Source organism: Embiotoca jacksoni, unplaced genomic scaffold (genome assembly GCF_022577435.1).
Source record: "Embiotoca jacksoni isolate LCO1_2020_lvr unplaced genomic scaffold, fEmbJac1.0.p SCAF_16, whole genome shotgun sequence".
In the NCBI taxonomy this organism is placed as follows: Eukaryota; Metazoa; Chordata; class Actinopteri; family Embiotocidae; genus Embiotoca; species Embiotoca jacksoni.
In genome coordinates, this window is record NW_027185296.1 from 13,812,521 (window position 1) to 13,825,154 (window position 12,634).

The window sequence follows — 12,634 nt, forward strand, 5'->3', positions numbered from 1 at the left end:
TCTGAATCAGGACATCAGGTAGGTCTTAAGCATTAATCTGGATCATCATGTTTTATGTTCATAAGTTGTCTCACAGCAATGATGGATTTATTTCTCGTTTTAACACCATATGCAACATTCCTTGTTATAACGACATAGTGACTCATTATAACAACAAGTGTCCGTCTGCCTGAGATACGTTCGGGATCTTTTCATTCAATAATCTGATTTGTTGTTCTACTTTAAGAAGGTGTTCTTGTAAAAAGGAGAAACTGATAAACATTTGTTTTGCCATGGCGGCAGCTACATAGGATGGTTGCTGACTGACAGGGACTGTCAGGGTTCATGTTAATTATTCTGTGACCATTATGAAACCAAAGGATGAATAAACACACACACGGATGCAAATACTTATTGTAAAGTGTACATGTGCTTTTCCACTCGCAGGATGAGTCTGTCCTCCCGGCACAGGAGTGTGTGTGTGTGTGTGTGTGTGTGTGGGAGGGGGGGGGGGGTATTGTATATTGTTATTGTGGTGAGCAGGAATCACTTCCTGTAGCGGTTCTTATTAGAGCGGAGCTGAAAACACTCTGCTGGCTGACCAGCAGGGATGTGAAGTGTTGTCCATTATGCCGAGCAGTTTTTGTAACATCCTCCTCTCAGCCGCCTCGAGGAGCTGCAGAGCTGCAGCAGCCAGCTCAGAGTCTTTATCAGGGTATATCAGAGAATATCAGAGAATATCAGAGAATATCAGAGAATATCAGGGTATATCAGAGAATATCAGGGAATATCAGAGAATATCAGAGAATATCAGAGAATATCAGGGAATATCACAGAATATCAGGGAATATCAGGGAATATCGGAGAATATCAGGGAATATCAGGGAATATCAGGGAATATCAGAGAACATCAGGGAATATCAGGGAATATCAGGGAATATCAGAGAACATCAGGGAATATCAGAGAATATCAGAGAACATCAGAGAATATCAGAGAATATCAGGGTATATCAGAGAATATCAGAGAATATCAGAGAATATCAGGGTATATCAGAGAATATCAGAGAATATCAGAGAATATCAGGGAATATCAGAGAATATCAGAGAATATCAGGGAATATCAGGGAATATCAGAGAATATCAGAGAATATCAGGGAATATCAGAGAATATCAGAGAATATCAGGGAATATCAGAGAATATCAGGGAATATCAGGGAATATCAGAGAATATCAGGGAATATCAGGGAATATCAGAGAATATCAGAATATCAGGGAATATCAGAGAATATCAGGGAATATCAGGGAATATCAGAGAATATCAGGGAATATCAGGGAATATCAGGGAATATCAGAGAATATCAGAGAATATCAGAGAATATCAGGGAATATCAGAGAATATCGGAGAATATCAGGGAATATCAGGGAATATCAGAGAATATCAGGGAATATCAGAGAATATCAGAGAATATCAGGGAATATCAGGGAATATCAGGGAACATCAGGGAATATCAGGGAACATCAGGGAATATCAGGGAACATCAGAGAATATCAGGGAATATCAGGGAATATCAGAGAATATCAGAGAATATCAGGGAATATCAGGGAATATCAGAGAATATCAGGGAATATCAGGGAATATCAGAGAATATCAGAGAATATCGGAGAATATCAGGGAATATCAGGGAATATCAGAGAATATCAGAGAATATCAGGGAATATCAGGGAATATCAGAGAATATCAGGGAATATCAGAGAATATCAGAGAACATCAGAGAACATCAGGGAACATCAGGGAACATCAGAGAACATCAGGGAACATCAGGGAACATCAGAGAACATCAGAGGAATATCAGGGAATATCAGGGAACATCAGGGAATATCAGGGAACATCAGGGAACATCAGGGAACATCACGGAATATCAGGGAACATCAGGGAATATCAGAGAATATCGGGGAATATCGGAGAATATCGGAGAATATCGGAGAATATCAGGGAATATCAGGGAATATCAGAGAATATCAGAGAATATCAGGGAATATCAGGGAATATCAGAGAATATCAGGGAATATCAGAGAATATCAGAGAATATCAGGGAATATCAGAGAATATCAGGGAATATCAGGGAATATCAGGGAATATCAGAGAATATCAGGGAATATCAGAGAATATCAGAGAATATCAGGGAACATCAGAGAACATCAGGGAACATCAGGGAACATCAGAGAACATCAGAGAACATCAGAGAATATCAGGGAACATCAGGGAACATCAGGGAACATCAGAGAACATCAGGGAACATCAGGGAACATCAGAGAAGATCAGAGGAATATCAGGGAATATCAGGGAACATCAGGGAATATCAGGGAACATCAGGGAACATCAGGGAACATCACGGAATATCAGGGAATATCAGGGAATATCAGAGAATATCAGGGAATATCGGAGAATATCGGAGAATATCGGAGAATATCAGGGAATATCAGGGAATATCAGAGAATATCAGGGAATATCGGAGAATATCGGAGAATATCGGGGAATATCAGAGAATATCAGGGAATATCAGGGAATATCAGAGAATATCAGGGAATATCGGAGAATATCGGGGAATATCGGAGAATATCGGGGAATATCGGGGAATATCAGGGAATATCGGAGAATATCAGGGAATATCGGAGAATATCGGGGAATATCAGAGAATATCAGGGTATATCAGAGAATATCAGAGAATATCAGAGAATATCAGGGAATATCAGAGAATATCAGAGAATATCAGGGAATATCAGAGAATATCAGAGAATATCAGGGTATATCAGAGAATATCAGAGAATATCAGGGAATATCAGAGAATATCAGAGAATATCAGGGAATATCAGAGAACATCAGGGAATATCAGGGAATATCAGAGAATATCAGGGAATATCAGGGAATATGAGAGAATATCAGGGAATATCAGGGAATATCAGGGAATATCAGAGAATATCAGGAAATATCAGGGAATATCAGAGAACATCAGGGAACATCAGAGAATATCAGAGAACATCAGAGAATATCAGGGAATATCAGAGAATATCAGGGAATATCAGAGAATATCAGAGAATATCAGGGAATATCAGAGAATATCAGGGAATATCAGAGAATATCAGAGAATATCAGGGAATATCAGGGAATATCAGAGAATATCAGAGAATATCAGGGAATATCAGATAATATCAGGGAACATCAGGGAATATCAGGGAACATCAGAGAACATCAGGGAATATCAGGGAATATCAGGGAATATCAGGGAATATCAGGGAACATCAGAGAATATCAGGGAATATCAGGGAATATCAGGGAATATCAGAGAATATCAGGGAATATCAGGGAATATCAGAGAATATCAGAGAATATCAGGGAATATCAGGGAATATCAGAGAATATCAGGGAATATCAGAGAATATCAGGGAATATCAGAGAATATCAGGGAATATCAGGGAATATCAGAGAATATCAGGGAATATCAGGGAATATCAGAGAATATCAGAGAATATCGGAGAATATCAGGGAATATCAGGGAATATCAGAGAATATCAGAGAATATCAGGGAATATCAGGGAATATCAGAGAATATCAGGGAATATCAGAGAATATCAGAGAATATCAGGGAATATCAGAGAATATCAGGGAATATCAGGGAATATCAGGGAATATCAGAGAATATCAGGGAATATCAGAGAATATCAGGGAATATCAGGGAATATCAGAGAATATCAGAGAATATCAGGGAACATCAGAGAACATCAGGGAACATCAGGGAACATCAGAGAACATCAGAGAACATCAGGGAACATCAGGGAACATCAGAGAACATCAGGGAACATCAGGGAACATCAGAGAACATCAGAGGAATATCAGGGAATATCAGGGAACATCAGGGAATATCAGGGAACATCAGGGAACATCAGGGAACATCACGGAATATCAGGGAACATCAGGGAATATCAGAGAATATCGGGGAATATCGGAGAATATCGGAGAATATCGGAGAATATCAGGGAATATCAGGGAATATCAGAGAATATCAGAGAATATCAGGGAATATCAGGGAATATCAGAGAATATCAGGGAATATCAGAGAATATCAGAGAATATCAGGGAATATCAGAGAATATCAGGGAATATCAGGGAATATCAGGGAATATCAGAGAATATCAGGGAATATCAGAGAATATCAGAGAATATCAGGGAACATCAGAGAACATCAGGGAACATCAGGGAACATCAGAGAACATCAGAGAACATCAGAGAATATCAGGGAACATCAGGGAACATCAGGGAACATCAGAGAACATCAGGGAACATCAGGGAACATCAGAGAAGATCAGAGGAATATCAGGGAATATCAGGGAACATCAGGGAATATCAGGGAACATCAGGGAACATCAGGGAACATCACGGAATATCAGGGAATATCAGGGAATATCAGAGAATATCAGGGAATATCGGAGAATATCGGAGAATATCGGAGAATATCAGGGAATATCAGGGAATATCAGAGAATATCAGGGAATATCGGAGAATATCGGAGAATATCGGGGAATATCAGAGAATATCAGGGAATATCAGGGAATATCAGAGAATATCAGGGAATATCGGAGAATATCGGGGAATATCGGAGAATATCGGGGAATATCAGGGAATATCGGAGAATATCAGGGAATATCGGAGAATATCGGGGAATATCAGAGAATATCAGGGTATATCAGAGAATATCAGAGAATATCAGAGAATATCAGGGAATATCACAGAATATCAGGGAATATCAGGGAATATCGGAGAATATCAGGGAATATCAGGGAATATCAGGGAATATCAGAGAACATCAGGGAATATCAGGGAATATCAGGGAATATCAGAGAACATCAGGGAATATCAGAGAATATCAGAGAACATCAGAGAATATCAGAGAATATCAAGGTATATCAGAGAATATCAGAGAATATCAGAGAATATCAGGGTATATCAGAGAATATCAGAGAATATCAGAGAATATCAGGGAATATCAGAGAATATCAGAGAATATCAGGGAATATCAGGGAATATCAGAGAATATCAGAGAATATCAGGGAATATCAGAGAATATCAGAGAATATCAGGGAATATCAGAGAATATCAGGGAATATCAGGGAATATCAGAGAATATCAGGGAATATCAGGGAATATCAGAGAATATCAGAATATCAGGGAATATCAGAGAATATCAGGGAATATCAGGGAATATCAGAGAATATCAGGGAATATCAGGGAATATCAGGGAATATCAGAGAATATCAGAGAATATCAGAGAATATCAGGGAATATCAGAGAATATCGGAGAATATCAGGGAATATCAGGGAATATCAGAGAATATCAGGGAATATCAGAGAATATCAGAGAATATCAGGGAATATCAGGGAATATCAGGGAACATCAGGGAATATCAGGGAACATCAGGGAATATCAGGGAACATCAGAGAATATCAGGGAATATCAGGGAATATCAGAGAATATCAGAGAATATCAGGGAATATCAGGGAATATCAGAGAATATCAGGGAATATCAGGGAATATCAGAGAATATCAGAGAATATCGGAGAATATCAGGGAATATCAGAGAATATCAGAGAATATCAGGGAATATCAGGGAATATCAGAGAATATCAGGGAATATCAGAGAATATCAGAGAATATCAGGGAATATCAGAGAATATCAGGGAATATCAGGGAATATCAGGGAATATCAGAGAATATCAGGGAATATCAGAGAATATCAGGGAATATCAGGGAATATCAGAGAATATCAGAGAATATCAGGGAACATCAGAGAACATCAGGGAACATCAGGGAACATCAGAGAACATCAGAGAACATCAGGGAACATCAGAGAACATCAGGGAACATCAGGGAACATCAGAGAACATCAGAGGAATATCAGGGAATATCAGGGAACATCAGGGAATATCAGGGAACATCAGGGAACATCAGGGAACATCACGGAATATCAGGGAACATCAGGGAACATCAGAGAATATCGGGGAATATCGGAGAATATCGGAGAATATCGGAGAATATCAGGGAATATCAGGGAATATCAGAGAATATCAGAGAATATCAGGGAATATCAGGGAATATCAGAGAATATCAGGGAATATCAGAGAATATCAGAGAATATCAGGGAATATCAGAGAATATCAGGGAATATCAGGGAATATCAGGGAATATCAGAGAATATCAGGGAATATCAGAGAATATCAGAGAATATCAGGGAACATCAGAGAACATCAGGGAACATCAGGGAACATCAGAGAACATCAGAGAACATCAGAGAATATCAGGGAACATCAGGGAACATCAGGGAACATCAGAGAACATCAGGGAACATCAGGGAACATCAGAGAAGATCAGAGGAATATCAGGGAATATCAGGGAACATCAGGGAATATCAGGGAACATCAGGGAACATCAGGGAACATCACGGAATATCAGGGAATATCAGGGAATATCAGAGAATATCAGGGAATATCGGAGAATATCGGAGAATATCGGAGAATATCAGGGAATATCAGGGAATATCAGAGAATATCAGGGAATATCGGAGAATATCGGAGAATATCGGGGAATATCAGAGAATATCAGGGAATATCAGGGAATATCAGAGAATATCAGGGAATATCGGAGAATATCGGGGAATATCGGAGAATATCGGGGAATATCGGGGAATATCAGGGAATATCGGAGAATATCAGGGAATATCGGAGAATATCGGGGAATATCAGAGAATATCAGGGTATATCAGAGAATATCAGAGAATATCAGAGAATATCAGGGAATATCAGAGAATATCAGAGAATATCAGGGAATATCAGAGAATATCAGAGAATATCAGGGTATATCAGAGAATATCAGAGAATATCAGGGAATATCAGAGAATATCAGAGAATATCAGGGAATATCAGAGAACATCAGGGAATATCAGGGAATATCAGAGAATATCAGGGAATATCAGGGAATATGAGAGAATATCAGGGAATATCAGGGAATATCAGGGAATATCAGAGAATATCAGGAAATATCAGGGAATATCAGAGAACATCAGGGAACATCAGAGAACATCAGAGAACATCAGAGAATATCAGGGAATATCAGAGAATATCAGGGAATATCAGAGAATATCAGAGAATATCAGGGAATATCAGAGAATATCAGGGAATATCAGAGAATATCAGAGAATATCAGGGAATATCAGGGAATATCAGAGAATATCAGAGAATATCAGGGAATATCAGATAATATCAGGGAACATCAGGGAATATCAGGGAACATCAGAGAACATCAGGGAATATCAGGGAATATCAGGGAATATCAGGGAATATCAGGGAACATCAGAGAACATCAGGGAATATCAGGGAATATCAGGGAATATCAGAGAATATCAGGGAATATCAGGGAATATCAGAGAATATCAGAGAATATCAGGGAATATCAGGGAATATCAGAGAATATCAGGGAATATCAGAGAATATCAGGGAATATCAGAGAATATCAGGGAATATCAGGGAATATCAGAGAATATCAGGGAATATCAGGGAATATCAGAGAATATCAGAGAATATCGGAGAATATCAGGGAATATCAGGGAATATCAGAGAATATCAGAGAATATCAGGGAATATCAGGGAATATCAGAGAATATCAGGGAATATCAGAGAATATCAGAGAATATCAGGGAATATCAGAGAATATCAGGGAATATCAGGGAATATCAGGGAATATCAGAGAATATCAGGGAATATCAGAGAATATCAGGGAATATCAGGGAATATCAGAGAATATCAGAGAATATCAGGGAACATCAGAGAACATCAGGGAACATCAGGGAACATCAGAGAACATCAGAGAACATCAGGGAACATCAGGGAACATCAGAGAACATCAGGGAACATCAGGGAACATCAGAGAACATCAGAGGAATATCAGGGAATATCAGGGAACATCAGGGAATATCAGGGAACATCAGGGAACATCAGGGAACATCACGGAATATCAGGGAACATCAGGGAATATCAGAGAATATCGGAGAATATCGGAGAATATCGGAGAATATCAGGGAATATCAGGGAATATCAGAGAATATCAGAGAATATCAGGGAATATCAGGGAATATCAGAGAATATCAGGGAATATCAGAGAATATCAGAGAATATCAGGGAATATCAGAGAATATCAGGGAATATCAGGGAATATCAGGGAATATCAGAGAATATCAGGGAATATCAGAGAATATCAGAGAATATCAGGGAACATCAGAGAACATCAGGGAACATCAGGGAACATCAGAGAACATCAGAGAACATCAGAGAATATCAGGGAACATCAGGGAACATCAGGGAACATCAGAGAACATCAGGGAACATCAGGGAACATCAGAGAAGATCAGAGGAATATCAGGGAATATCAGGGAACATCAGGGAATATCAGGGAACATCAGGGAACATCAGGGAACATCACGGAATATCAGGGAATATCAGGGAATATCAGAGAATATCAGGGAATATCGGAGAATATCGGAGAATATCGGAGAATATCAGGGAATATCAGGGAATATCAGAGAATATCAGGGAATATCGGAGAATATCGGAGAATATCGGGGAATATCAGAGAATATCAGGGAATATCAGGGAATATCAGAGAATATCAGGGAATATCGGAGAATATCGGGGAATATCGGAGAATATCGGGGAATATCGGGGAATATCAGGGAATATCGGAGAATATCAGGGAATATCGGAGAATATCGGGGAATATCAGAGAATATCAGGGTATATCAGAGAATATCAGAGAATATCAGAGAATATCAGGGAATATCAGAGAATATCAGAGAATATCAGGGAATATCAGAGAATATCAGAGAATATCAGGGTATATCAGAGAATATCAGAGAATATCAGGGAATATCAGAGAATATCAGAGAATATCAGGGAATATCAGAGAACATCAGGGAATATCAGGGAATATCAGAGAATATCAGGGAATATCAGGGAATATCAGAGAATATCAGGAAATATCAGGGAATATCAGAGAACATCAGGGAACATCAGAGAATATCAGAGAACATCAGAGAATATCAGGGAATATCAGAGAATATCAGGGAATATCAGAGAATATCAGAGAATATCAGGGAATATCAGAGAATATCAGGGAATATCAGAGAATATCAGAGAATATCAGGGAATATCAGGGAATATCAGAGAATATCAGAGAATATCAGGGAATATCAGATAATATCAGGGAACATCAGGGAATATCAGGGAACATCAGAGAACATCAGGGAATATCAGGGAATATCAGGGAATATCAGGGAACATCAGAGAATATCAGGGAATATCAGGGAATATCAGGGAATATCAGAGAATATCAGGGAATATCAGGGAATATCAGAGAATATCAGAGAATATCAGGGAATATCAGGGAATATCAGAGAATATCAGGGAATATCAGAGAATATCAGGGAATATCAGGGTATATCAGAGAATATCAGAGAATATCAGAGAATATCAGAGAATATCAGGGAACATCAGAGAACATCAGGGAACATCAGGAACATCAGAGAACATCAGAGAATATCAGGGAATATCAGGGAACATCAGGGAACATCGGAGAACATCGGAGAACATCGGGGAACATCAGGGAACATCACGGAATATCAGGGAATATCAGAGAATATCAGGGAATATCAGGGAATATCAGAGAATATCAGGGAATATCGGAGAATATCGGAGAATATCGGGGAATATCAGAGAATATCAGGGAATATCAGGGAATATCGGAGAATATCGGAGAATATCAGAGAATATCAGGGAATATCAGGGAATATCAGAGAATATCGGAGAATATCGGGGAATATCGGAGAATATCGGGGAATATCTGGGAATATCGGAGAATATCGGGGAATATCGGGGAATATCAGAGAATATCAGGGAATATCAGGGAATATCGGGGAATATCGGAGAATATCGGGGAATATCGGAGAATATCAGGGAATATCAGAGAATATCAGAGAATATCAGGGAATATCGGAGAATATCGGGGAATATCGGAGAATATCGGGGAATATCGGGGAATATCGGAGAATATCGGGGAATATCAGAGAATATCAGAGAATATCGGGGAATATCAGAGAATATCAGGGAATATCGGAGAATATCGGGGAATATCGGGGAATATCGGATAATATCAGGGAATATCAGGGAATATCAGAGAATATCAGGGAATATCAGGGAATATCAGAGAATATCGGGGAATATCGGGGAATATCGGAGAATATCAGAGAATATCAGGGAATATCAGGGAATATCAGGGAATTTTTAAACTCTTTTCCAGACAGGGAAAGTCAGGGCATTTTATCCTTTTTTGGGCCAAGTCGTGGAACATCAGGGCTTTTTGTTTGCATGTTTAAATTTTAGTTGCCATTTATCAAAATATAATATTTTCCATGGAGGTTTTATCACCTTTCAGATCGTCAACAACTGCTCAAGAAGGCAAACATGCAGACAAATGTAGATTTCAAGTGCTTTGACCACAAAATGATGAGTTCAAAGACCGGGTGATAAGAACAAAAGACAGAAAAACTGAAAGTAAAGTTTGTAAAACTTCTGTAGATCTATTACATATGGGAGAGGGAGGGAGGGAGGGGGGAGGGTGGAGGAAGCAAGGAAGGAAGCTTTAAAAGTTTTCTGATAAATATCTGATGTTTGATGAAGTTTCTTTAACTCGAGCAGAGAAGGAGAAGTGGTGGTGTTGCTGAAGGGGAAGGTTTATGGTGTGACACTGTGATTGAATACACAGTCAATGGACATGAGGGGGTGTGAACAGACAGTTCTACCCAGGATGAAGCAACATGAGGCAAAGATGCTTCTAAACAAAAAAATCTCTGGACATTTTGGATCGAGGTCTGAAGCAGGTGATTAAAGAAGTGAACAGAAACAAGAATCAGTCGAGTGAGATACTTTAAACTCGACCAAAATATCCTGATGGTGGCAATGTGAAGAAAAGGTCATGGAGTTGATTTCTGGGTAAAAATATTAAAGCTGCAGATATTTTGGAGGGTGATGTGTTCACATGATGAGGTCATTTCCTGTCAGTGCAGAACAGCAGTGTGTGATTTGAAACAACACAGCTGTGTTAAAACTACACAGTAAGAGTCCTAACATGTAACAATATTATCTGTTAGTGTACTGAGGGAAGGATGTCATCTGGAACACAGCAGAGGTTTCATCAGATCAGGAACATCCTTTGAATCCCAAACATGATTGGTTTGGTCCTAACACAAGTCAGAGGGTCCCTATAATTAATAGATAAAAACTAAAGTTGGCAATCATCATCTCACAGCCCAGATTATCCATAAAACGTTAGATCTGAAAACATTGTTTGGGGACTCTGCAGCCGTGTTATTGAGGCGAGTGGGTCGACTGGTTTCTCCAGTGGTTGCGAGTGTTTTTGATTTTCACTCTCTGCCTGTGACGCAGCAGCCGTCTCTTATTGGTTGGTTGAAACCGTTTGTATAAATAAGTCTAATGCAGCCACGAGCTGAGTCCAAACCCACTGCTCACATCTGGTTTTTATATTGTGACTTCAGGAGCAGTCGGAGTCCCGTTCACTGTTCGGTGAGGCAGCAGCGGCTGCAAAGATCAATCGAACGTCAGCTGATGAAAGCAGGATAAATCTGACCCACAGCCAGTCACGGGAACAGAAGAGGGTTTTTACAGCAGGATTGAGGGAGCTCTGACTTAGTGTGGTTCTGATATTGTGGTTGTAGAGACAGCTGTAACTCAGAAACACACACTTAAGAGTGCTCTAAAAGGAGATGAAGCTTCAGACTGTTTCTAAAAAACAGAAAGCTGCATAACTGGAAATATGTTTCTTATGATACAAGTTTTTTACCCAACAAACTGATTTTAAAGGGGAAAGATAAAGGATGGATGGATTTAAAAGATTGTTCATATATACAGTGGGTACGGAAAGTATTCAGACCCCTTTAAATTTTTCACTCTTTGTTTCATTGCAGCCATTTGCTAAAATCAAAAAAGTTCATTTTATTTCTCATTAATGTACACTCAGCACCCCATCTTGACAGAAAAAAACAGAAATGTAGAAATTTGTGCAAATTTATTAAAAAAAAGAAAAACTGAAATATCACATGGTCATAAGTATTCAGACCCTTTGCTCAGTATTGAGTAGAAGCACCCTTTTGAGCTCGTACAGCCATGAGTCTTCTTGGGAATGATGCAACAAGCTTTTCACACCTGGATTTGGGGATCCTCTGCCATTCTTCCTTGCAGATCCTCTCCAGTTCCGTCAGGTTGGATGGTGAACGTTGGTGGACAGCCATTTTCAGGTCTCTCCAGAGATGCTCAATTGGGTTTAGGTCAGGGCTCTGGCTGGGCCAGTCAAGAATGGTCACAGAGTTGTTCCGAAGCCACTCCTTTGTTATTTTAGCTGTGTGCTTAGGGTCATTGTCTTGTTGGAAGGTGAACCTTCGGCCCAGTCTGAGGTCCAGAGCACTCTGGAAGAGGTTTTCTTCCAGGATATCTCTGTACTTGGCCGCATTAATCTTTCCTTCAATTGCAACCAGTCGT

The 12,634-nt window shown here is 39.3% G+C and overlaps 1 protein-coding gene across 5 annotated transcripts in view; it reads left to right on the top strand.

Moving 5' to 3' along the window:
* The window catches only part of nfic (nuclear factor I/C), a 55,464-nt gene that overhangs the window by 17,988 nt on the left and 24,842 nt on the right, over positions 1 to 12,634 (top strand). The gene's annotated exons all lie outside the window — the stretch shown is intronic.